This window comes from Hyla sarda, chromosome 1 (genome assembly GCF_029499605.1).
Source record: "Hyla sarda isolate aHylSar1 chromosome 1, aHylSar1.hap1, whole genome shotgun sequence".
NCBI classification, from domain to species: Eukaryota; Metazoa; Chordata; class Amphibia; order Anura; family Hylidae; genus Hyla; species Hyla sarda.
The window spans coordinates 118,049,683-118,076,872 of NC_079189.1; the positions used below are offsets into that span (position 1 = coordinate 118,049,683).

Here is a 27,190-nt window from a genome sequence, read left to right on the forward strand (position 1 = left end):
CATGAATGATGGGAATATGGGAGTTTTAAAATATCTGCTCTTAGTGACAGATCCTAAAATGTGCCTTTTTATAGACCATGTTGTAAATCCAGTGTACCTCCAGTTAACCTTCTTTGCCAGCCATTGTCTGAGGGCATCACCTTTATAAATAGGATAGCGGATTGTATGATGTATTTAATTTCTATAATACAGGCACAGCGGTGGTCCAGCTTTTGTTTTCGTACTGATTATTTATTTTTTAAATTAAAAACAGTGTTTAAAAAGAGTACATAGTAAGAAATGTGCAATAATACAAGCTATCCATGTCAGAAAAAAAAATAGCTTTTTTTTTTATAACCCACAAATCTGTAATCCCTGTAAGTGACACAAACGGTGCATAGGATATGTCCCAAAAGTGCATAAAATGGTCTTAGAAATCCCTATCAGGGCCTTATCTGACAAGAAGTAAAACAGTGAGGAAAGAAAAGATAACGAAAGATGGGAGATGTGTACAAATAAAATAATTGACTACAAAAACATAGCTTGCGGTACTTCACTGTTTCACAACTCTTATTAACCATTATGGGAGTTGCGTAAATGTGTAAAACAAGCTATTTTTGATTTCCCAACTATCTTTGGCTTCCACAAATAGGCTGGACAAGGCCAAGGAGCCCTTATACCCTCTGGGCCCACATTTATCAGACAATTATGGCATTTCCTATGAATCTCACATATAGCCAGAAACTCAGATGTGCATCAAACTAAGGCCTTTTTAAAGACTGACACTTTGAGAAGTTTGTCATTGATCCTCCTCTACCACAAGGTTTTTCCCTTTCATATTCTTCAGAGACAATTGCATGTAAAATGCAACTCTCGGGAACCCCCGGTGATCAGATGATTTTGCCGGAGAAAGCCACTGCCAGTCTGGCATTTACCCTGCAGAGGGTGCTGCGGGAGGAAATATAGTATTAGATGGTGGCTGTCCTTGTGCTATTCTTGCTATTAAATCACCTTATGCAATTCAAATGTTAACATGGCCTTATTGGGACGACTGCAGTTATTTACAGGGAATAAAGGTTAAACAAAGAAAAACTAAGGAACAATTTTTTATATTCAAGATTTTAATTTTTTTTAACAGAATAATAAACAAAGAAATAAAAGCCCTACACAGGGGAAGCAGGATTAAGATCATTGAGTACAATCTTAGTAAAAAGGGAAACCAGGAATTAAAACAAAATCCACCGCAGCACTAAAGGGGACCTAAAAGTTATAGGTGTGATGACTAATAGACTAGGCAATCCCCATGTGGCATATTAGACAAGGATAGGTAGCTGTCAATAAAAAAAAAGAGATCTGGACGGGAGGGTGTAAGCACACAAATACAAGACAAGCATTTAATATTGAGGGACAAATGGGAGGTAGAATTGCAAAGAGACAGATAGTTGAGGAAGATCGTCCAAAATCAATTGCCTCAGGTGAAGAGAAAAACACAGAGGACCTACCGGTGGGGAGAAGAAGGAAGAAATAAAGTCCAATAGTCAACTGTAGATAGGAACCATAGAATTGCCTGCTTCTCAGGGTGTTTGGGCCACCAAGAGCTCCTCTATATGATGAATACAGTGTACTTCTGTAAGTCAATTTGTTACAGAAGGGTAGTACATTTCCACTATTGGGGGGTCACCAATCTGGCTGCTATAAGCAGGAATCTGTACATGGACCGAGATAAAGCCCTCAGGGACATGTAACTATTTTTTAACTATTTTTCAGCCGGCGGCCCTGTAGTCGCCCGTAATCAGACCCGGAGCGAACACGCTCTGGGGACTGATTACAAACGGGGTGCCGCGTGCAAGATCCCGGGGGTCCCCAGTGGCGGGACTCCCGCAATCAGGCATCTTATCCCCTATCCTTTGGATAGGGGATAAGATGTCTAAGCACGGGAGAACCCCTTAAAGCCCCTGGGGACCCCCGGGATCATGCATGCGGCACCCCGTTTGTAATCAGTCCCCGGAGCAAGTTCGCTCCAGGACTGATTACCGGCGACTGCAGGGCGGGCGGCGTGTGACGTCACACTCCGCTCCTCAATGCAAGCCTACCGGAGGGGGCGTGATAGCTATCACACCCCCTCCCGTAGGCTCGCATTGAGGGGCGGAGCGTGATGTCACACGCCGGCGCAGGCGTGACATCACACGCCGCCCGCCCTGTAGTCGGCGAACACGCTCCTGGGACTGATTACAAACGGGTGCCGAGTGCATGATCCCGGGGGTCCCCAGCGGCGGGACTCCCGTGATCAGGCATCTTATCCCCTATCCTTTAATCTATACATAAAAGCTTTCACAGAAAAGAAATATAATATTGCTGAATTTTTTTTTTAAAGAGTAGTCTGAGATAAGGACAGCCACCCTTTTTTAGGTCTCTACTCCATGCGGTCAGTTAGGAAGGACTAATTGAGACATCTGAACAGACTTTGTCATTTTTGGTATTGTGTCATGTGTTCAGGGTGTGTGGTATCTCAACCTTTGGAAGCAATACGTTTAAAGAATAAGATGTAAAGTAAAACATGCATTTCTTAAAAGTATACATGCAAACAAGTTCTGAAGAAAAAAAGCTGACCGGTTGCATGACCCATGCTTTCAGCATTATTGGCAATCTAATAAGCATTACATGGGTTTTAGAGCTTGCAAATATTTATTAGTTAATATAATTAATTTCAAATATTCTATAACTCAATATCTAGACACTAAAGGTCCCAAGCTTAGGGCCATTAAGGAGTCCGTAGGGATAGGGGTATAGGGCCTTCATGTACTTTTGTATGAATGTGAAAAGTCATGACATGCTACAGAACATTTTCGTACAGAGCAAAACAGTAATACCTGCCATGTGTGCTGTCTAGAACCATACACCTGCATACGTAAACACACATTCATACAGCAGAAAATTATTCTCAGCCCCTGACTCCCATCTCCGGTAAAGGCTGGAGCCATTCATAAACAAGCTGCCCGCCTTATAGAGAACAGGGGATGATTATTCCTGAAACAGAGTCTTCCCCATCTCCAGCATTACCTAAACAAGACAACCCTGTATTGAATAGCACGTCTACAGGAAGTAGTGATGTATCTGACATACTACAAAAGCTCTCAGAGGCAATAGTGACAGCAAACTCCACCCATAGTTACCGAAAACTAAAGGTGTTTTCTGGGAAAGAATGGCGCAAAAATTGGTGTCTGAGCTTTCCTGTGATGGTACAGAATTTAACCCCCACGGAAGTCCGGATTGATCGTCATCAGAAGATCGGTGTGATACACCTATTAGATCATGTTTCGTCCATCATGTCTGTGAGTGCAGAACAGAAGGATCGTGTGAAAGCACTGGAAGATCTTCATTTGGAAGATTCTCCTCTACCACAACAGTGGAAAGACAGCCTTCGTTCTAAACTACCTACTCGAGATTGGAGTTTTCTCCAGTGCATAAATGGACATGGGGTGTTCTAATAGTGCCACCCATGTTCTAAGACTTTCTGATCCTACTCCTTTTAGAGAACGGTCAAGAAGAATACCCCCTTGAGATGTGGAAGATGTCCGGGACATACTCCAACAGATGGAAGGAGCAGGCATTATCACACAGTCCAGAAGTCCCTATGCTTCACCCATTGTAGTAGTGAGGAAAAAGAATGGTGCAGTTCGACAATGCGTGGACTGTCATACTCTGAACAAGAGGACTGTGCCTGATTAGTACATCTTGCCCCGGATAGATGATCTGCTGAACACCCTATCTATCAGCCAGTGGTTCAGTGTGCTTGACCTGAGATCTAAGTATTATCAGGTACCCATGAAGAAGGAGGATCAGGAGAAGACAGCTTTCATCTGCCCCTTGGGATTCTTCCAGTTCACCAGAATGCCACAAGGAGTCACAGGAGCTCCTGCTACCTTTCAGAGGCTGATGGAGAAAACTGTGGGGTATATGAATCCCAAATAGTGTCTAGTGTATCTGGATGACCTAATTGTGTTTGGGAACACACCAGAGGAGCATGAATAGATATTGTTGAAGGTGTTGGATCGATGTCAAGCAGAGGGCCTGAAGCTATCAGTGGACATGTGCCGATTTGCCCAGAATTCTGTCACTTACATAGGGCACATAGGTGGTTATTTATCAATAATGGTCTTGGCTAGATCATTTTTGTTGTTTGTCTAGATCAGGGGTTCCCAACCAAGGATTATGCAGGGGTACGGCAATTGGCTGACAAATACCGGCCATGCATTGGCCAGAATTTGTCAGCGCAGAGCGGGGATTGGGCGCCACAGTCACCATGGCAGCAGTGGCATCGCCAGGGGGGCCAGAGGGGGCCATGCCCCCCCCCTAGATCAGGCTGTGCCCCCCTTGTGCCCCCCCCAATTTAAAATAAACTAAGTCAGGGGTCAGCAACCACTCATGGCACGAGGGGCTCCGGGCGGAGAGGTGCTCACTCCGCTAATGGGGATCCAGGACACTTGTCTCGGATCCCCAGGCGAGCGAGCGCCGCTTTCAGCTGTGTGCACACACGCACACACAGCTAAGCCTCCTCTCAGTGTGAGCCGCAGGACCTGCCGCTTCACTGAGAGGAGACCTGTGAACTCTGCCCCCATGCAGTGCAGGCGCCAATGACGTCACTCATCAGCGCCTGCACTATAGCTGGAGAAGAACGCAGCCCCCTGTGCTGCTGAGGAGAGCCTGCATATAGGTGAGTAAAAGTGTATTTTTAATTTTTTAATCATCCTGGCATCAGCTGGAGGGGGGAGGGGGGGCAATGATGTGGAGGAGATGGGGGGGGCAATGATGTGGAGGAGATGGGGGGGGCAATGATGTGGAGGAGGTGAGGGGGTGATGATGTGGAGGAGGTGAGGGGGTGTGTGCAGGTGAGAGGGGGTGATGATGTGGAGGAGGAGAGGGGTGTGATGATGTGGAGGAGGAGAGGGGGGCAATGATATGGAGGAGGTGAGGGGGGCTGATGATGTGGAGGGGTGAGGGGGGGTGATGATGTGGAGGAGGTGAGGGGGGGTGCAGGTGAGAGGGGGGCAATGATGTGGATGAGGTGAGGGGGGTTGTGTGCAGGTGAGAGGGGGGTGATGATGTGGAGGAGGAGAGGGGGTGATGATTTGAAGGAGGAGAGGGGGGTGATGATGTGGAGGAGGAGAGGGGGGTGATGATGTGGAGGAGGAGAGGGGGGTGATGATGTGGAGGAGGAGAGGGGTTTGATGATGTGGAGGAGGAGAGGGGGGCGATGATGTGGAGGAGGTGAGGGGGGTTGTGTGCATGTGAGAGGGGGGTGATGATGTGGAGGAGGAGAGGGGGGTGATGGTGTGGAGGAGGAGAGGGGGGTGATGATGTGGAGGAGGAGAGGGCGGTGATGATGTGGAGGAGGTGAGGGGGGTGTAGGTGAGAGGGGGGTGATGATGTGAAGGAGCACTGGCTACTTCGCTACCTGGCTACCTACCCAATTACCTGCTTGGCTACTTCCCTACCTGGCAACCTACCTAGTTACCTGCCTGGCTATTTCCCTACCTTGAAACCTACCTAATTACCTGCCTGGCTACTTCCCTACCTGGCTTCCAACCTTATTACTGGCTACCTACCCACCTACTTAGCCTCCTGGTTACTTACCAACATAGCTACTTACCTACATAGCAACCTAATTACCTAGCTAGTTAGCTACCCAGCTACCTACCTACATACATAGCTACCCACTTACCTACCTGGCTACCTACTTAGCTACCTTGCTACCTACCTATGAACCTCCATATCTACATAGCTACCGACCTACCTAATTGGCTGCCTACCAACCTAGCAAGCCACCTATATCCAAGGACAATCTCAGCACACCAAAGTATAAAGTGCAGTTCAGTGGAGTTTATTCCATTCTAAACAGAGTTACGGAGCAGGCTACGATTCGTCGCTTCTAGTGCTTGGCAAAGGTGAAGACAGGTCGCTGAAACGTTGCTTGCTCTGTAACACTGTTTGGAATGGGATAAACTACACTGACCTCTGCACTTCTGGGGAGGGCACTGGAAAAAATGCAGAAACTAAAATGTTGGTCTTGCAGATGCTGCAGTGTGGGGTTTTGGCTGGAAGAAGTCGTCATGGCGGTCTGAGCCAGATGGAGAACAGAAGGAAAGAGGATGACGCCGACCATAAAAGATGTGAATTGTGAATCAGTTAATGTAACTGTATGTATATTATTGCGCAACACGACTGAGGTCTGTATTATGCAGGGGGATGAGGTCTATTATGCAGGGATCTGATTCTGGGGTCTGTATTATAGTGGGGTCTGATTATGGGGTCTGTTTTATGGTAAGTGGTGATGATTCAGGGGTCTGTATTGTGGTAAGGTAAGGTAAATTAAACATGTTCTGCATGGTGTGTGTGTGTGTGTGTGTGTGTGTGTGTGTGTGTATATATGTGTGTGTATATATATATATATATATATATATATATATACACACACACGTTTTAAAATTGCCCCCCACTTTTGTCACTGGCCCCCCATGTGCCCCCCCTAAATATGAATGCTGGAGACGCCACTGCATGGCAGGTCACTATATTGTACCGCAGTCAGGGACCTGCGAACGGGATAGACACAGGCCTGGTAAGCATGTTAAACGTGTAACACCGCAGTATGGGAGGGTGTTATTGTATGTATCTCATATATTGGCCCAGGGGGATCGGAGGGGGGAATAATGACACAAGGGGATTAAGATGGAGGGGGGATAATGGCAAAAGGGGATCAGAGGGAGGGGGGAATAATGGCACAAGGGGATTAAGATGGAGGGGGGAATAATGGCACAAGGGGATTAAGTATCGCATTAGAAAGGTAAGCACACGCCATTATGAAATGAATTACTTTTATTACTTATTTTGTCCGTGGGTACCCCTCGCGCGTAAGTTCCGTGTAAATTTACGTGCGAGGGGTACCCGCGGACATACATTCACTTTGGGGGTACAGTGGTTAAAAAGGTTGAGAACCACTGGTCTAGATGCGTTTTCGTTTGGTGGTGCTGCTCCAAATTTATCATATTGTCGAAGTGGCCATGATAAATTTAGCGCAGATCTGCACCAAGATCATTTTCTACAGCCGCTTTCAGATCATGTCTACCCTGCTTCTGAGGAGCTTGTTTGTGCGTTTGGCTTTATTGGTTTTGGTTTTCATTTTAAGGCAAATTAATGTCTAACAGAAGATCTGCAAAGAGAGTCTCCCTCACATGAGTAGTAGTTTACCTTGCCGCAGGAACAAAATAGTTATTGTTCGAGAGACAGATGTTTTAGTTGAACAGGTATTTTTTTTTCCTTTCACCTTTTTTATAATGTTATGATCACTTTGTCGAATATTTTTTAAAACTTGGGTACATGAAATTGTGACTTTGCTAACAATCTTATTGTTTCTTACATCTTTACCATTTCTTTTTTGTACCTTAAAAAATATATCTGATTGTTTCATATGGACAAATGCTTTATTTTTCCTTTGCTTGTTTTAGTTTTTAAAATGTTTTACTTTTTATGTCTTTAACCTCTTAAGGACGCAGGACGTACCTGTACGCCCTGCGCTCGGTGTTTAAAACGGGGTCACGCCGTGACCCTGCATCACACCGGGTCGGTCCCGGCTGTTATTAACCCTTCAGATACGGTGATCAAAGTTGATCGCCACGCAGAAAATGAAAGGAAACGCTTCCCGGCAGCTCAGTCGGGCTGATCGGGACTATCGTGATAAAATTGTGATGTCCCGATCAGCTAGGACGCGAGCGGAGTTCCCCTTACCTTGCTCTGTCGCATCCGATCTGGGTTTGATTACTCCAAGCCTGAGCTACAGGCTTGAGCAATCGAGCCCCTATCTCGCTGATCCATGCAAAGCCATGGCTTTGCAGGGATCAGTATAAGAGATCAGTGTGTGCAGTGTTCTAGCCCCTATGGGAGCTATACACTGCAAAAAACAAGTGAAAAAAAAAGTTAACAAAGGTCATTTAACCTCTTCCCTAATAAAAGTTTGAATCACCCCCCTTTACCCATGAAAAAAACGGTGTAAATAAAGATATGTGGTATCGCTGCGTCCGTAAATGTCCGAACTATAAAAATATATCATTAATTAAACCACACGGTCAATGGCATGCGCGCAAAAAAATTCCAAAGTCCAAAATAGCGTATTTTTGGTCACTTTTTATATCATAACAAAATGAATAAAAAGCGATCAAAAAGTCAGCAAAATGCAAAAATGGTACCGATAAAAATTTCAGAACACAGCGCAAAAAATGAGCCCTCATACCTGCCCGTACATGGAAAAAGAAAGTTATTGGGGTGAGAAGATGACAATTTTAAACGTAGAAATTTTCCTGCATGTAGTTATGATTATTTTCCGAAGTACGACAATATCCATCCTAAATAAGTAGGGTATCATTTTAACCGTATGGACCTACAGAATAAAGATAAGGTGTTATTTTTACCGAAAATTGCACTGCGTAGAAACGGAAGCCCCCAAAATTTACAAAATGACATATTTTCTTCAATTTTGTCGCACAATTAATTTTTTTCCGTTTCGCCGTGGATTTTTGGGTAAAATGACTAATGTCACTGCAAAATAGAATTAGTGGCGCAAAATATAAGCCATCATATGGAATTTTATGTGCAAAATTGAAAGCGTTATGATTTTTAGAAGGTGATGAGGAAAAAATGAAAATGCAAAAAGGTAAAAACGCTATGTCCTTAAGGGGTTAAACATTCTTATTCTCTACCTTATTCTCTCTCTCTCGATCCCTTCCTTTCTCCCTCTGTTTCACTCTGGCTGATGATTTTTTATTTTTGGCAAACAAACAGGAGTAGTAATCTTTTTTTAGACCTGGTCAGGAGGTGGTCTAGATTTGCAGGTATTTTTTTTAATTTTTTGCTCCATTTGCGGCAAAATTTACGCAAAAATAAAAAACACGCAGATTATAAATTTGTGACCACTGCATCCGTCACTTCAAAAAATGGGCTAGCAACTCCTAAGGTCAAAATGACGGATTTTAGAACTTAAAAAAAAAACAGAAGAAAAAATGTAATGCAATTAGCGCAAAAATTAAAAAAAATTGCAAATGAAGACCAAAAAAAGCAATAGAACACAATGATAAATAACCCCCCATAGTCTCTGCTAAAGGAGTAGCCACAGACCCAACTTAAGATTGAAGCAGTGTTGAATTGGCGAAGACCCAATAACATCAGCAAATTGCGGTCCTTCCTTGGATTCTGTGGTTACTACCGAAGGTTCGTGAAAAACTACTCGAAGATTGCTGAAGATTACCTCTGATGTGGAAGGTGCTAAGGCACCATGTCTTAAAGTTCCCTTTGGAGAAATGGACTTCAGGATGTGAAGAAGCTTTTCTGACATTGAAGAAGAGACTTACAAAAGCTCCTGTCTTGGCATTTACAGCCCCTGAGAAACCAAATATCCTCCATGTGGATGCCAGCATGGAAGGCCTAGAGGGTTTATTGCACCAAACTTATCGAAAAGGATCAAGACCAGTGGCTTACATAAGTAGAAGTCTTATGGGTGCTGAGAAGAACTAACCAGTCTATAAATTGGAATTTCTGGCACACAAGTGGGCCATCGTGGATAAGCTGCATGACTATTTGTATGGAGCAACATTTGAAGTAAGGACTGATAACAATCCACTCACCTACATTCAGACTACAGCCAAGCTGGATGCCAAAGGACATAGATGTTTGGCTGCCTTGTCAAACTACAGTTTCCGCCTGAAATACAAGCCCGGACCCAAGAATGTTAGTGCGGATGCCCTGTCACACAGACCTGGACTCTCTCCTCACCAAGAAGAAGAGGAATGGGAAGAGATCCTTGGCCAGGGGTGGGAGCCTTTTGTCAAACATATGTAGTGGCTGAGAGTCAAGAGGAATTTGCTGAGCTAAGAGGGATAGACTCTATTAGTCACTCCCCAAAAGCAGTGCCGGAGGTGTTCCATGCTCCAGTCATGCTTCAACAGTGGTCCAGCATAACCACAGAAGACAAGAGGAAGGCTCAAGCACAGGACTAGTATATTGGGACAGTTCTCAGGGCAATGAAGACTAAGAATCCTAAATTGCTGACTTCTCTCCCTGTGAGTCTGAGAGCGTTATACCGAAGAGAACAGAACCGACTAAGCCAGGAAGATGGAGTCCTAGAGTCCTCTATAGGGTTGTGAAGTCTCATGATCACCCTGGCAGAAAACAATTGGTACTACCACAAAGATACCGGGCATGGTCCTGAGAGCCCTCCACGATCAACATGGGCATCTCGGGGTGAACAAGACCTATGGCCTGGTAAAAAATCGGTTCTATTGGCCTCGCATGAGGGAACATGTCAAGCAACATGTAAAGACCTGCAGAAGGTGTATCCAGAGGAAGACCCTGCCTGTGAGAGCTGCCCCTATGGGTCATCTGAAAAGTATGGGACCCCTGGATCTTGTGTGAATGGACTATCTCTGTATGGAGAATGATACAGCGGGGATTGGGAATGTGCTGGTGGTAACAAATCACTTTACAAGATATGCTCAAGCTTTCCCCAGGAAAGATCAAAATGCTGTGACTGTAGCCAAAGTCCTTTGGCAGAAGTATTTTATGCACTATGGACTACCCAATCGGATACACTCTGATCAAGGTAGAGACTTTGAGAGCAAGTCAATCAAGGAACTGTTGGACATGTTACACTTGCATAAGTCCAGAACCCCATCTTATCATCCGGAGGGTGAAGCACAGCCAGAATGATTCAATAGGACCCTCCTAGACATGCTAGAGACTCTCAAGCAAGTTGAGAAGCAATCTTGGAGTAAGCATGTGGAAGCCATGGTCCACGCATGCAACTGTACAAGGCATGAATCTACAGGGTTCTCACCCTATTTCCTAATGTTCAGAAGAGAAGCCCGGTTACCGATAGATGTCTGGTAGGGAGTTTCTCCTGATGGAACCGATTCAACCTCACATTTTCAATATGTGAGGTACCTCAAACAAAACATTCATCAGGCCTATGAGTTAGCCACCCAAGCTGCAGCAAAAAGGGAAGAACAGAACAAAAGAAGGTATGATTCTAAGTTGAGACATCGGGAGATTCGAGCAGAAGATAAAGTTCTTTTCCGGAATTTAGGAGTGCCTGGAAAACACAAACGGGCTGACAGATGGAAAGATATCCTGTTTGAAGTTGTGTCTAAACTGGAAGGACTGCCAGTGTACAACATCAAGGGCCCGGTGGGCTGAATAAAGGCTTGGCATAGAAATCATCTGCTTCCAGTTGCATATGCTGATGAAGAAGAAGAGTAGTGAGTAACTGGGGGAAAACATAACAGAGAGTCCTGTAAATGGGGCAGAGGAGACCCCGGGAACTCCCAGTACAGAGGATCAGTGGTGGTCATCTCCTGCTGAGGAAACACAGCAATTGCCTCCTTTAACTCCTGTGGTTTCGCAAAGTCACGAAGTTCTCCAAGGTTGAACCCAGAAAGTCCATGTTGTGGGCCTGGAACTTCCCTTAGAGACTCTAGTTCGAGGGTAGGAGCCAAAGTTCCACATTTGCTGTCCCAAGACCCTCTCCCACAGTGAGAACTGAGACACAGCACCAGAGTGCGGCAACCCCCTAGGGCCCTAGTTTATGATAACATAGGAGAGCCCAGTTATGTCCCATTGACGCAGGCAGCATCTAAAATGACCACTTACCCCAGATGCTCCGCTGGGTGGAGGTACTGCCGCAGACATGTAACCCAGCTCCCTGATAGCGGAGGCTCGGGATCCGCCTGTCGGGCGTAGTGAGGTAACTAGGGTAAGGGACCCCAGAGACACTAGGGGGGGGGCTCCCAAAAACCTGCTAGACTTATGTAGGTGTCTACACTCCTTGAATGTCTGTTTAAATTTGCCAGGATCTCTGACTGTAGTGGCCTCAAATGCAATAGGGCCCATGGAACAGTGTGCACTAGGGATGAGCAAATCGAAATCTGGCAAATCCAATTTGTTACAAATTTCAGGAAGAATTCAGTTTGCAATGAATGCGAATATCGCTGTGATTCGATCACGCGAATCGCTTTATTAGACTCCATTTAGTGTGGTTCAGGCTCCAGGGAATCTAAAATGGTGGATCCACATGTGAGGACATGGGGCAAGGAATCCTGGGAAGACGGGAAGGGTCGGCAGGATGACCCTGAATCACATGTAGCATGCAGCCTATCAGCAGCCAACCACCCCTGTGATGTCACAGCCCTATTTTATCGGCAGTCATCTTGCGGCCACTCACATCAGTTTTCTGTGGCAGAGAGAGAGGGACAGAGAGCAGTGTGTTGCACAGAAAAGCTTTTTTACAGCAGCGATTCACCTCAAGCCCAAATCCAGCCTAGAAGTTCTGACAGGGAAGGGAGTGAGATTGAGAGAGAAAGTGCAATTGTGGGTGTATTACAGCAATGATTCACCTCAAGCCCAAATCCAGCCTAGAAGCACTGACAGGGAAGGGAGTGAGATTTAGAGAGAGAGTGCAATTTTGGGTGTATTACAGCAGTGATTTACCTCAAGCCCAATTCCAGCCTAGAAGCACTGATAGGGAAGAAAGTGAGATTGAGAGAGAAAGTGCAATTTTGGGTGTACTACACAGCGACTGTGTGCTGCAGCACTGGTGTGTACAACAATGGAAAGCTAATAATAGCCAGCCAGTTAGGGTGAGCAGAGCACTAAAAGCGTATTGTCCTCTATTAAGTGTAACCTGTGCGTACATCTAAGTGGTTTACCATTTTGTTCCTGTTAAAGTCTCAAGGGCCTAGTTACTGTGAAAGGCCAGCCAAAAGTGCACACCTGCTGGTGTTGTAGACAAATACTGTTTTAAGCGTACTGGAACGCATTGTACTCCCCTCATTAGTGCATACCACATACGTACATCTAAGTGGTGTACCATTTTGTTGCTGTTAAAGTCTTAAGGGCCTAGACACTGTGAAAGGCCAGCCAAAAGTACACCCCTGCTGGTGTTGTAGACAAATACTGTTTTAAGCGTATTGTTCTTCAGGCAGAGACGTGCCAGGACATGCAAAGAGGAGTGGCAGAGGCCTAAATTCATCAGGCAGGAGGTTGCAGCAGACTAGGGGCAAGTAGCAGCAGGAGTCGCATCGAGAGGCCTGAGCTCCCAGTATTAGCTAGTGGTCGTGTCTCGACCAGCAACCCATCTGCCGTCATCTATTGGTTAACACGGTCATCCACTTCATCACAAGTTACATCTGACACCCCAGTCAATGGTCGGTGGGTTCCTCAGACACAACCCTCAGTTGGCATGGCCTGGGAGCAGTCCCTGTCCTCCCATTGCCTCTGTCCTATGTTGTTCCCTCCCCCACAGAAGTATCTTATGCTGTGGGTTCAGCTCCACTATTTAGAGAGGACGATCTACTAGAGGATAGTCAGCTCAGCAGCTACTGCCCAGCCAAGAAGTGGAGGAGACATCGCCACTTCCTCCGTAGGCGGGCAAGTAGTGATGAGGAGGGTGACGTGGTAGGTGGTGTTGCGAGCGTTCAGGCTCTTGAAACAGACACTGTTGAGGAACCTGAGGAGGACATCAGTGATGTGCAGACACAACTTGATGATGATGAAGCCGATCGCACTTGGGAGCCGGGTGCAGAAGGGCCTTCATCATCATCAGGAGAAAAAGGTTGCAGGTTGCCAGTGAGGCAGCAGCTAAGCCAACAACGTGGTAGCATGGTTGGCAATCAGCATGGTGGCAGAAGTGGAAAGTCTGGAGTCAAATGTGCCCGGGGTAGACCACCTGCTTCTCGGCAGCCTAACTTCCCAGGAGGTAGTGAAATAGGGGTTCCTGGAGTGGTCTGACCATGCCAGCGCCGCAACACACAGGAATCCTTACCAGCATCTCTTGCACCCATCAGCATTGGAAGAGTGCTGTTGTACGTTTGGACCCGAGTAAGGCACTTTGTATGTGCCAAACGCGTTGTCCTTTTTGCAAATAAAAATCACTTGTCCTGTGCTGGCTTGAGTCTCTCCGTTTTGTGATCTCCTAAGCAGCGCCTCATAAGACTGCTTTTGCCTCTTTTTGAGATATTCGTGTCGTAAACACTGGCTCTTCCTGCTAAGAGTCCAGTCCCGGTCTAAGTGCAGCAGCTTGCTAATACCTCTACCCACCAATCCTCCACAGAGATTTGCACCAACGGGTGAGTAATATCACCTAGGTGTGGTGGAGGGTTCTTACAGAACTTTTACCTGTTACAAAGGGAGCGCCCCCTGTCTCTCGTTTTTTGTCTTTTTATTTCTGAGCTTCCCCTGCCATGGCTGCTGGGAGGGGTGGGGTGGCAGGAGTAGTACCAGCTCCATCAGCAGTACCAGCTCCATCTACAGTTGCTGAGGAGTAGCTTTCATCACCCACAGAGTGAAGCAACTCATCAGCAGCAGGTAGACCTGGAGAAGGACCTGAACCAGCAGGTGGTGGCATACCTTGACATGACCATGCCAACACACCTTGAAGATCTGCTGGACTTCTGGGCAGCCAAACTTGATTTGCGGCCACAACAAGCAGAGTTTGCCCTGGAAAAGCTGTCCTGCCCGGCCAATAGTGTGCCATCAGAGCAAGCGTTTGGTGTGGCGGGGGCCATAGTAACCCCAAGGAGAACTCATCTGTCCACAAAAAGTGTGGAGAGACTGACCTTTGTGAAGATGAATCAGGTATGGATCAGCCAGGATTTCCATCCAGAAGCATTAGAGTAGATTGACCATGGTGCCACACCAACACTTCACAAATATGGATAGTGCAAAACATATTTAAGGTGCTGCTCCCCAGTTACAGACATTCCTCCGCATCAGAACACAAGTAAGTATTGAGGATATGCATTAGCTAAAACTTAACTTTTCTTAGGATAAAATATATGTGCCCAAATTATTATTATTTTTTATCAAACAAAAGGAACGGTGTGTAAAAAGCACCATTTGCCACCTACACCACCAAGTATTGATGTGATGCAAAGACCTCTAAAAAGTGGAAGGGAACAACGTATGGTTCATTGTAACTCGCATTATTAATTCCCTTCTTGGCATGTGTTACTCGCTCTAAAAAGGGTGGCCCCACACAGGAACCTCTCCCTATTTCCACCTACAAACACTGCCATTTCCCAGTTCAGGACTCCTGATGCTGCTGATTCCACATCCAAGCTGTCTCATACTGCCACCATATGTTCTCCTCATGCTGCTGCCATCTCCAGGCTGTCTCATACTGCCACCATGTGTTCTCCTCATGCTGATGCCACCTCCAGGCTGTCTCATACTGCCACCATATGTTCTCCTCATGCTGATACTAGCTCTAGGCTGTCTCATACTGACACCATATGTTCTCCTCATGCTGCTGCCACCTCCAGGGTATCTCCTTCTGCAACTATATGGTCTTCTCATGCTTCCGCCACCTCCACGCTGTGTCGTTCAGTCACTATATGGTCTCCTTATGCTGCCGCCAGCTCCATGCTGTGTCATTCAGCCACTATATGGTCTCCTCATTCTGCCGCCACCTCTAAGCTGTGTCATTCAAGCACTATATGGTCTCCTCATGCTGCCGCCAACTCCAGGCTGTGTCATTCAGCCACTATATGGTCTCCTCATGCTGCCACCACCTCAACGCTGTGTCATTCAGCCACTATATGGTCTCCTTATGCTGCCACCACCTCCGCGCTGTGTCATTCAGGCCCTATATGGTCTCTTCATTCTGCCACCACCTCCACGCTGCATCATTCAGCCACTATATGGTCTCCTCATACTGATGCCACCTCCAGGCTCTGTCAATGTGCCGCAGTGATTCTAATAGTGACGCCTCTAATCTGCATGTCATACTGAATAACAGTATTATTTCACTAACACAGCATACACCCTACGCAAGGCAAAGTATTCCTATTGAGGCTCTCTGTAGGCCAGAAATAGCTGTTTTTAATACAGATTCACCACAAATAAATTTGGACTGAACAAATTTTTTCGGAAAATTTGAATTGGCCGAATCTAAAAATTTTTTTAAATTTGCTCATCTCTAGTGTTCACTACAAACGACATGAGTCCCATAAACCGCATTGTGAGGCTTTTAAAGTGTACCTGTTGTCAACAAAAACTTTTGATAAAATATACATTGGTTAAAAAAAAGTGTATATTTTTGGCTGAAAAAATGCTGTCCCTGTAGCTATTGTCTGTATGAGGAGTCCAAATACAGGTAGTGAGGACAGGACAAGCAGGGCTCAGTGTGCAGGCTCCTGGATTGTCCACCCACACTTCTTGCATTTGGACTCCTGACAGAGATACACAGGCAAAAGCTGCAGGGACAAAAATATACACATTTTTTAACCAATGTATATTACAAATATACATATAACAGTATTATATAAAAAGTTTTTGATGATGACAGGTACACTTTAAAGGAATTTATATTGTATACAAAACCTAAAAGGTCTTTCTAGTAGATGTATTCAGGTCTGATTTGTCCAGTTTTATTATCTATCCTAGATGATAAAGAAGGATGCATAAAATCTGTATTTTTCAGTATATTGTCCTCTGAGCTTGCTAGTATCAGCCAATGGTCAAGATAAGGAATTACCCTGCTACAGATTAAATTATCTTGGTTAATACAAAGGGAGCAGTTGATATGCCGCACGGCAGGACCCTGACTCGCAGGTGAAGAATCTTCTACTGAATACATGTACAGCTGTAAAATCAGCGTCCTTCTGATCCAGAGATGATAGGTAATCCACTCTTAGCATGAGGAGACCATATAGTGGCATAATGTTCACTGTCTGGATGGTCTCCATTCTTAATTTCTTGTTCACAATATTTTGGTTTATATACCTGAGTAGTGTTGCTCGCGAATATTCGCAATGCAAATTTTATTTGCAAATATCGCATATTCGCGAATTCGCGAATATTCGCGAATATAGCACTATATATTCGTAATTACGAATATTGTTTTTTTTTTTTTTTCCCCTCAGTACACATCACAGTGATCCCCCCTCTCTGCTTCCAGCTTGAGTGGTGTAAAGATATGCGAATTTCCGCTTATGCTAATTCTTGTATATGCTAATTTTCGCATATGCTAATTTTACGAATAATTTTACGAATATTACGAATATACCTCCATATATTCGCATAATATGGCGAATTTGAATATGGCCTATGCCGCTCAACACTATACCTGAGGTCTATAAACAGCCTCTGTTTCCCAGATAGTTAAAGGGGTACTCCCAGGGCTGCTGTCAGGGGGGTACAGCCAGTACTCCAGTAAGGGGCCCCAGCTCCCAAGCGGGCCCGGCCCGCTGCACCCTCCTGCAGCAACCAGGGTCGGAACAGTGGCAGTGGCTGGAGGCTAGGAGTCCCGACACACATATAGATCAGTCAGTGTGTCAGTCTGATAACTCAGGACCTGTGTGCACCGCAGCATCACACACAGGTCCTGAGACTGACAGCTGACACAGTGACTGGAGGTACAGAGGCTACAGGGTCTGTACTATATACTGTACAGACAGAATACTCACTGCTGCCTCTACTGTCTGCCTTCTCCTCACTAGTTCTGGCTCCTCCTGCTGACGGCACACAAGAACAGAAGCTGCTCAGGGGAAGATCTGCTACACTGGGTAAGAAGAGAACCTGATCTTATTACTATTTGAGGAGGGGGGGGCAGAGAGTCCTGCTGTGTGAGTGGGGGGGGGGCTGGAGAGGGGTGACCTGTTATAAGGGGGAGGGGGCTGGAGAGGGGAGATCTGTTATAAGGGGGGGGGGCGGGAGAGGGGAGACCTGTTATAGAGGGGGTGGAGAGGGGGGACCTGTTGTAAAGGGGGGGGGCTGGACAGGGTAGACCTGTTATAAAGGGGGAGGGGGCTGGAGAGGGGAGACCTGTTATAAGGGGGGGGCTGGAGAGGGGAGACCTGTTTATAAGGGGGGGGACTGGAGAAGGGAGACCTATTATAAAGGAGGGGGGCTGGAGAGGGGAGACCTGTTATAAGGGGGGGCTGGAGAGGGGAGACATGTTATAAGGGGGGGCTGAAGAGGGGAGACCTGTTATAAAGGGGGAGGGGGCTGGAGAGGGGAGACCTGTTATAAGGGGGGCTGGAGAGGGGAGACCTGTTATAAGGGGGGAGCTGGAGAGGGGAGACCTGTTATAAAGGGGGGAGGGGGCTGGAGAGGGGAGACCTGCTATAAAGGGGGAGGGGGTTGGAGAGGGGAGACCGGCTGGAGAGGGGAGACCTGTTATAAAGGGGGGGGCTGGAGAGGGGAGACCTGTTATAAAGGGGGGGGCTGGAGTGGGGAGACCTGTTATAAAGGGGGGACTGCAGAGGGGAGACCTGTTATAAGCAGGCAGAGGGGCTGGAGAGGGGAGACATGTTATAAAGGGGGGGGGGGCTGGAGAGGGGAGACCTGTTATAAAGGGGAGGGGGCTGGAGAGGGGAGACCTGTTATAAAGGGGGGGCTGGAGTGGGGAGACCTGTTATAAAGGGGGGACTGCAGAGGGGAGACCTGTTATAAGCAGGCAGAGGGGCTGGAGAGGGGAGACATGTTATAAAGGGGGGGGGCTGGAGAGGGGAGACCTGTTATAAAGGGGAGGGGGCTGGAGAGGGGAGACCTGTTATAAGGGGGGGGGGCTGGAGAGGGGAGGCCTGTTATAAAAGGGGGACTGGAGAGGAAAGACCTGCCATAAAGGAGGGGGCTGGAGAGGGGAGGCCTGTTATAAGGGGGGGGCTGGAGAGGGGGGACCTGTTATAAAGGGGGAGGGCTGGAGAGGGGAGACCTGTTAAAGGGGGGGGGCTGGAGAGAGAAGACCTGTTATAAATGGGGGGGGGGGGGCTGGAGAGGGGAGACCTGTTATAAGGGGGGGTGTCTTGGGAGTGAAGATTTGCTGTTACTACTGTGTTGGGGAGGCACTGTTTCTCTTTTTTTTTTTTTTTTGCAATTTAAGTTGTTTATTGTCTTTTAATTAAGTATATTTTAATATAGTTACTTACAGTTAAAGGGAACCTGTTTTATGCTGCCAAAACCACGGCCAGTATAAAACAGGCATTGCGATTGCGGGACACTATGATATATATCCTGTGTATAGGGGAAAAGAAGTAAGGTAGGGGAGTACCCCTTTAAGCTCTGTAGTATACAGGATTTGATCAGTAACAGTATGATGGTAATATGTATGGTGATCTTTCCTCTTTCCTTCCTTCCTCATTGGACTCACGGGCTCTTGTTTTTCTTGTCCTGTGTTTAAAAGATTTTTTTAAATGGATGATGGGGAAAACGGCAGTCGTGCCCTGGGGGCAGCTACAAGAGGTCAGGGGCCCAGGCTTTGAGCTGTGTAAGGGACCCCAAAATTTCTGATGTAAGCCCTGGGTACTCCGGCCCTAAGACATCTTATTCCCTATCCAAAGCATAGGGGATAAAATGCCTGATCGCTGGGGTCCCGCCGCTGTGGACCCCTGCAATCTTTCATGCAGCGCTCCGCTATCATCAGCCTCCGGCGCAAACTTCACTCCAGGTCTGATGAATCATGATCACGGGGCCGTAGTATTGTGACCTCACGGCTCCACCCCCTCAATGCAAGTCTATGGAAGGGGGCGTGACACCCACCACTCCACTTCATATAGACTTGCATTAAGGGCGCGGAGTGTGATGTCACAATGAAGAGGAGCCGTGACATCACGATACTCCGGCCCCGTGATCGTGATTCATCAGACCCGGAGTGATGTTCGCTCTGGAGGCTAATGATAGTGGGGTGTTGCATGAAAGATTGCGGATGTCCCCTCCTAATTCCCCTAAACATTCTTCTAATGAGGATGAGGATCATTCCTCTGAATAAGAGGATCAATCAATCTATGAAGACATCTCTGATGTTGGGGAGAATGATGACATCCTTGAAATGGATGATTCTGGTTCTGTTATCTTAGATAGTGAGGGAACCCCTTATTTTGATCCAGGAAAACATAAAGCACCCTAGATCAGGGGAATGGTTACCCCATCCCCAAGTATGTAAGTTTATGGGTAAAAAAGCCTTTAGACAAGGCAGCCAGGAGTAAACTAAAATCTGAGTGCCCTAAGCCTACATTCCCACAGAAACTTTCTATTACTCCTGATCTAGACCCAACTCTGGTCAAATATCTAAATCGGGTAAAAACACAAAAAATTTAGTAGATAGATCATTTAGATCCATTCAGGATATATTTTTAGACCTCTTTGGTCCGCTAACCAAGATATTAGACCTCACAGAGGAGGCATCCCTATCAGGAGAACCTGTGAATTTAACTGTATTGAGAGGTTGGGCTCAGAGAGCCATATGCCTCTTTGGGAATGCTAATGCCTCCCTTTGTACTGAACGGAAGAGATCCGTCTTAATGAGACTAGATCCACAGCTTATTCATTTAACCAATTCCAAAGAGAGTACTTCAACAGACGGCCATTTATTTGGTGAATCTTTAATAAAATAAATAAATATGTTGCCCTTTTTTTCTACTTTGGATAAAGTCCAAACTAACTTAAAACGAGTTTTTAGAGGGTGTGTTTTTTCAAGGGCTGGGAAAAGAAGAGCCCAATTTCCCAGTCAACAATCTTGAGACAATCAAAATTTTAGGGCTCCACCCACATACCCTCCACGTACAGACAGATTCCAGTATCCAACAACTACCTTCAATCAAGTTCCATTCTTCCCCACAAAAGGATGGCCCTGGAAGGCTAGAGGTTTCAGAGGAGCTTTCAGAGCAAGACCCAACACAGGTGAGAACCTTTCTACAATATTCTTCTCCCATTCCACTGGGTGGCAGAATACATGTTTTCCAAAATTGGTCTATGATAACTCATGATCAGACTCATGGATCCTCAATACGGTTCTAGGTTATCAGACAGAATTTGTATCCCCTCCCTTTCAATTTCAACCTCCTAACCCTATAAAGTTTGCTTTGTCAGATCAAAATCTTGTACAAGAGATCAGGGAACCGTGTTCAAGGGCGCAATTATACAGGTTCCTCTCAATTCCCCAGGGTTTCTGAGCAACCTATTCTTAGTGAAGAAAAAGATGGAGGTCACAGACCAGTAATAAATCTGAAATCCCTCAATGATTTTGTTTGTTATCAACATTTAAAAATGGAGGGAATCCATCTTTTAAGAGACCTATTACTAGAAAACGACTACTCAACCAAAGTAGATTTGAAAGACGCCTACCTCATGCATCCAATGTCTCAATACTACCTCCAATTTGTATGGAAGGGTCAGAAATGACAATTCACCAGTCTTTCATTCGGTCTCTCATCCGCCCCTTGGTGTTTCACCAAACTATTGAAGCCCGTAACGGCAAACCTGAGAACTTGGGACGTTCGTCTAATAATATATCTGGACAATATTCTTATCATGGCCAACTCTCTAGAGCTATGCAAACTTCACACACAATGGACAATTTCATTATTATCTGATCTGGGATTTTTAATCAATCACCAGAAATCTATTCTGACACCTTCAAAAGAATTAGAATTCCTTGGGTTTCTTATCAACACCCAGACAACAATATTGAGCCTTCCCTCCAAAAGATTGAAGACTATTCACAGAGAAATACGTATACTATTGAACAAACAACTAGTTTCCCTCCGCTCAATTGCCCGTTTAGTGGGCCTATTTTCCTCTTCCATTCAGGCTATCTTTCCCACTCCCCTGCATTACAGAGCTCTTCAACGCTTGAAGATAAAACATGTTAGTGAAGGTCTGGCATACTGGTCTCACTTCAGACACCAAAGAGGAGTTTTTATGGTGGCTTCACCATATCCAATCTTGGAATGGGAAAACCATTTTCATCTCTCTACCGGATTTGATTATAGAATCGGATGCCAGTCTATCCGGTTGGGGAGCTCGATGTGGTCCTCTTTCCACGGGAGGAAAATGGTCAGAGACAGAATCCCTTCTGCATATAAATTGTTTAGAACTATTGGCAGGTTCTATTGCCCTGAAAAGTTTTGTCAAAGACAAAACTAATTGTTGTATACTATTATAGATGGACAATATATCCGCAGTCCAATATATAAATCGATTAGGAGGCACAAAATCAAAATCTTTGACCAACATCGTCAAAGAATTCTTGCATTTCTGTCTGGACAGAGATATAATCTTGAAAGCAGAATATCTACCAGGATTATCCAATTCCATAGTGGATTGGAACTCTCGATTCCTAAGCGATAACATCGATTGGAGGTTAGATCCTCTGATCTTCTTCCAATTGAATCTATGGGGTCCCATTCATCTAGATCTCTTCGCTTCATGTCTGAATTATCAAGTACAACGATTCTTCAGTTGGCGCACAGATTCGGAATCTCAGAGCACAAATGCCCTTCTCCAAACCTGGCCATTAGAGAGACTGTACACCTTTTCACCATTCACTCTGATTCCCCGGACTATCATTCTGACAAGATATCAGAAATCGATGGAGGTTTGATAACACCATTATAGCAAACTCAGACCTGGTTTCCCCAGATATTGGAAATGGCTATAGATTTTCCTCGGATTCTCCCTCATCATCCTTCAATATTACTAGACCCTTCGGGGAATCCTCATCCACTAATATTGTGAGACCAATTATGTCTAGTAGCTTGGTTCATATCGGGTCATCAAGATCTGATTTTGAACTTTCAGAATCAGCGTGAAACATCCTTTCAGACACATGGGCCCCAGGTACCAAAACAGCTTATGAATCCGCCTGGAAGATTTGGTCTCATTGGTGCAATCAATGATCTTATAGAACTATCAATGCATACTGTTCAGCCATATCATTTTACCATGCTCCCATTCATGCACTACCTATTGGAAAACATTCTTTAATTTGTAAATTATTAAAAGGTATAACATTCTAAAAACCTCATTTACCAAAATATCAGTCCACATGTCAATTTAGTTCTAAAATGTATTAGATTCTTGGGGTGAGAATGATCTTCTCCCTATAAAACTATTATCCTACAGACTTACCATGTTGTCATGTTTAATTTCTTTTAAAAGGGTTTCAGATGTCAGAGCCCTAGAATTTTCTCATAGACAATTTTCTCCTCAAGGAGTTACTTTTACCATTCATAAAAGAACAAAGACTCACCGGAAAAGTGTCTTTTATCCGGCATTTCCTCATCAATGTAACCTCTGTGTTGTCCGATGTTTAAGATCTTATGAAAAGAAAACAGTCTTACTAAGAAAGCCTAATTTTTATCAGCCAATTATTTCCTATTGTAAACCATACTTAGGCTGCATTCACATCTCGTTTTTGCAATACTGTTGCCGTATCCAGTTTCTGTTAAAAAAACGTATTTCACCGAACCGGACTGAAACGTATGCAAACGTATGCAACCTTATATGCCTCCTCACGTTTTTAAACTGTTTACGGTTTAAAAACGGACATACGCTTGCATACGTTTTACGTTTTAATACGTTTTTCTTGAAAAAAATATATGCGGTTTTAAAGTTTGTCAACATTTTAAATAAAGTTCTTCTTGTTTTTATTGAATTTCCCCCCCAAAAAAAAGAAAAAAATGAAAAACCGTATTGTGCAAACACGATGTAACTCTATGCACATACGGTTACATACGGTTACCATAGAACTCCATTTTAAAATAACCGTATACAGGTTGGATGCGGTTTTTGACCGGGACACAAAACCGTAGTAGACTACGGTTTGGTGTACCATTAAAAACCGTATACAACCGTAAATGATGCAAAACGTACACAACCTGATACTACGTTTCGCATACGGTTTACAATGAAATGTCTATGTATACGGTTTGCACTACGGTTCAACCAAACCGGATATGGCAACCGTATTGCAAAAACGAGGTGTGAATGCAGCCTTACCTGTGTCTTCCCCTACAATAGCTAGATGGATAAAACAAACCATGTCCTTAGCTGGAATTGATACATCAATTTATGTCGCCCATTCCACCAGAGTAGCTATGTAAACAAAAGTCAGACAAGCTGGCGGCACTTTAACTGATATTCTAAAAGCCAGAAAGTGGTTTTCAGAATCCATGTTTAAGACTTTGTATTTTAGATCAGATCCTCATGTCATTATTCAATACATCCTAGTTTATTATGCAATTAAATGTGTGTGTGTATATATATATATATATTTATTATTATTATTATTTAAACTTTAAACAAGCATAATGTGAAGTATCCGTCCTGTAATAAAATTGGAGATTTTCCTATCCTTGGTGACGGAAAATATAGATTTTATTAAGGACAGGAGTCGAACATTATCCCTCCCTTTCTTCCCGACCCCTTTCCCATTGACGTAATTCTTTTATTTTTCAGTTTAATCTAAACTGCATTTCCAGTTGCAAAGTTTTTCCTCATCATAAAGTGGATTTATCTATAGTAGAAGTTATTGTTACAGTTGTTCGTTATTTGGATCTTCAGTTCCTACTGATCAAGTTAAATCATCAAAGAAAGAGGAGGAGTTTCACTGATTACTGCATTATATATGCTGGACTGTACCATTATACCCTATGTATCATTCTATGCTACAGTTTGAATTTTTTCTTGATATGTATAAATTTAACTGTTTGCTGCTACAATTTTCAGTAAAGAAAGATTAGCATAATGTTCATCTCTTGTCCTTAATAAAATCTAAATTTTCTGTCACCAAGGATAGGAAAATATCCAATTACATAGCAAATTAGGGTATCTGTAAGCAGGGGCGGACTGACCGCTGCTGCTACTGGGGATCCAAGACACTTGTCCCAGATCCCCAGGGGCGGCATTAGGGGGGAAGTCATGGGACTGCAGAACATCACTCGCACATACAGCTGAAATTTATGACAGGCTATCTATACAGACCGTAGCTGTATGTTGCCGTCTACAGGAATCAGAGAGTTGCACAGGACGTCAGGGTCACAGTGTTGGCGCTTGCGATGACGTCACTCGTTTTCTGACTACTTACTTAAAGAAGGGTTCTGTCTACCACGGGGGGCTTACCTATTTACTAAGGGGGTATAATTACTTAATGGGGAGCCCTAGCTGTTTACTTACTGGGGAACATATCTATCTGAGGACCCATCTACCTACCGGAGAGCCCTACCTGCCTATCCACTGGGGGGGGGGGGCATACCTAACAGGTGCTAATAGTGCGCGCCACATTTTAAGCAAATGTGGCGCAGCTAAAGCAAAAAAAAAGTGGCGCTAAATCATACGAATATCCCCCTATCCCCAATCCCCCCCCCCCCCAAACACACAGTCTTATATTTATTGCTCCTCAAGAAGACACACTATGGCTTATTTCCAGGGGATGTCTTATTTTTATTAAGTATGGTGCAACAATACAGAGACCCACAGACTGTTGCTGGTTGGTGCTGGGTGAGAGACACCCACATTGCTGAGTAAAACAGCAGCCACAGCTTTATTCTTCCCCCTGAGGACCCACAAAGCAGAACTTTCTGTTCCTTACTTCATTGAGGAGACTTTTACTTTCACTTACTGTCTCCCTCTATGCTGCGGCTGGCAGCACGAACAGAAGGACCTCGACCGGGGGGGCTGAACTTGTTTATGGGACTTCCGGCACCTCTCTGGTCACCTCTGAAATAGCAGCTGTCACACTGGGGCAGATGAGAAGGGCATTTTTCTAACTTAGAAACTTGGTGGCAACCACATAGCAAAGATGTCCCAGATTGAAAGTCGCAATATTTATGAATTTCAGACACTGGCACCTTATGGCCTAAATTCAGAATTGGAGATCTTTGGCTTTCTTTCTTAACCACTTGGGGGCGCAGGGTGTATGCATATGCCTTGCATCCCTGATCCTTAAGGACCTGAGTATTTCTGGTCCCTACCGCTCACCAGGCGGGGACCGGACCGGGATGCCTGCTGAAATAATTCAGCAGGCATTCAGTGACAACGCCTGGGGGGTCAGCGATTTGAAGCAATTCCGGGTCAATCGGGTCCCGGTGACCCGGAAAAAAAGGATGATAGGTGCCGTCCGAGATGGCATCTATCATCCTTTAGCAGCAGGAGTAAGGCGGCCGACGAATCAGGATGCCTGCTGTGGGGGTGTCCCTAACGGCACCCACTCCGCCCCTGTTCCGGAGGGCGAGAGCGGGTGCCAGAAACCCTCACCTGAGGCTGGGGCACCTGATCCCCGGCATCGGCGGTGGGATCGGAGCCCTAGCAGCGAAGGCGGCAACAGCAGGCAGATCTTCACTGCGCAGCTGCAGGAGGTAAGGCTGGCCTCCTGCTGTTGCTAAGCAACAACTCTGAGCATGCACACAAGGGTTGCATAACTACAAGTCCCAGCATGCTCTTCAGCTGTAAGTGCATGCTGAGAGTTGTAGTTTTGCAACAGCTGAAGGCACACTGGTTGCAAAACACAGAGTTTGTTACCTAACTCAGTGTTTCACAACCAGTGTGCCTCCAGCTGTTGCAAACTACAACTCCCAGCATGCACTAATAGACCGTACATGCTGGGACTTGTAGTTTTGCAACAGCTAGAGGCACACTGGTTGCGAAACACTGAGTTAAGTAACAAACTCTCAGTGTTTTGCAACCAGTGTGCCTCCAGCTGTTGCATAACTACAAACCCCAGAATGCACAACAACCAAATGCACCCCCCTCCCCCCAATGGGTACATTCCCATGGGCAGGGGTTTACAGTGAGTTTCTCACTGCAAGTATGAGATGCAGTAAATTTTCCTCTGCAGCTCAAACTCCCAGCGGGACAATTGCTAACCTCCGCCAGTGTGAATGTACCCTAAAAAACACTACACTACACAAAATAAACAGTAAAACACTACATATACACATACACCTACACAGTTACCCCCCAATAAAAATGAAAAAGGTCTGGTACGGTACTGTTTCCAAAACGGAGCCTCCAGCTGTTGCAAAACAACAACTCCCGGATTGTCGGACAGCCATTGGCTGTGCAGGCATCCTGGGAGTTTTGCAACAGCTCGAGGCACCCTGTTTGGGAAACACTGCCGTAGGGTAATTTTGGTATCGGAGGCAAGTGTAATTCTTGTATCCGGGTTCGTCCCTATGCAAATCCCTAATTTAGGCCTCAAATGTGCATGGCGCTCACTCACTTCGGAGCCTTGTCGTATTTCAAGGAAACAATTTAGTGCCACATATGGGGTATTTCCGTACTCGGGAGAAATTGCCTAACAAATTTTGGGGGTCTTTTTCTCCTTTTACCCCTTATGAAAAGGTAAAGTTGGGGTCTACACTTGCATGTTGTTGTAAAAAAAAAAAAAAAATTT

At 45.3% G+C, this 27,190-nt stretch overlaps 1 long non-coding RNA gene across 1 annotated transcript; it reads right to left on the minus strand.

The window, feature by feature from the left end:
* Positions 1–497: 497 nt before the first annotated feature.
* LOC130302397 (uncharacterized) lies at positions 498–26,170 on the minus strand. The gene is made up of 3 exons (XR_008852635.1): positions 26,053–26,170; positions 23,048–23,114; positions 498–927 (listed from the first exon to the last, which is right to left on the minus strand). It is a non-coding gene; the product is annotated as an uncharacterized LOC130302397 (long non-coding RNA).
* Positions 26,171–27,190: the final 1,020 nt, after the last annotated feature.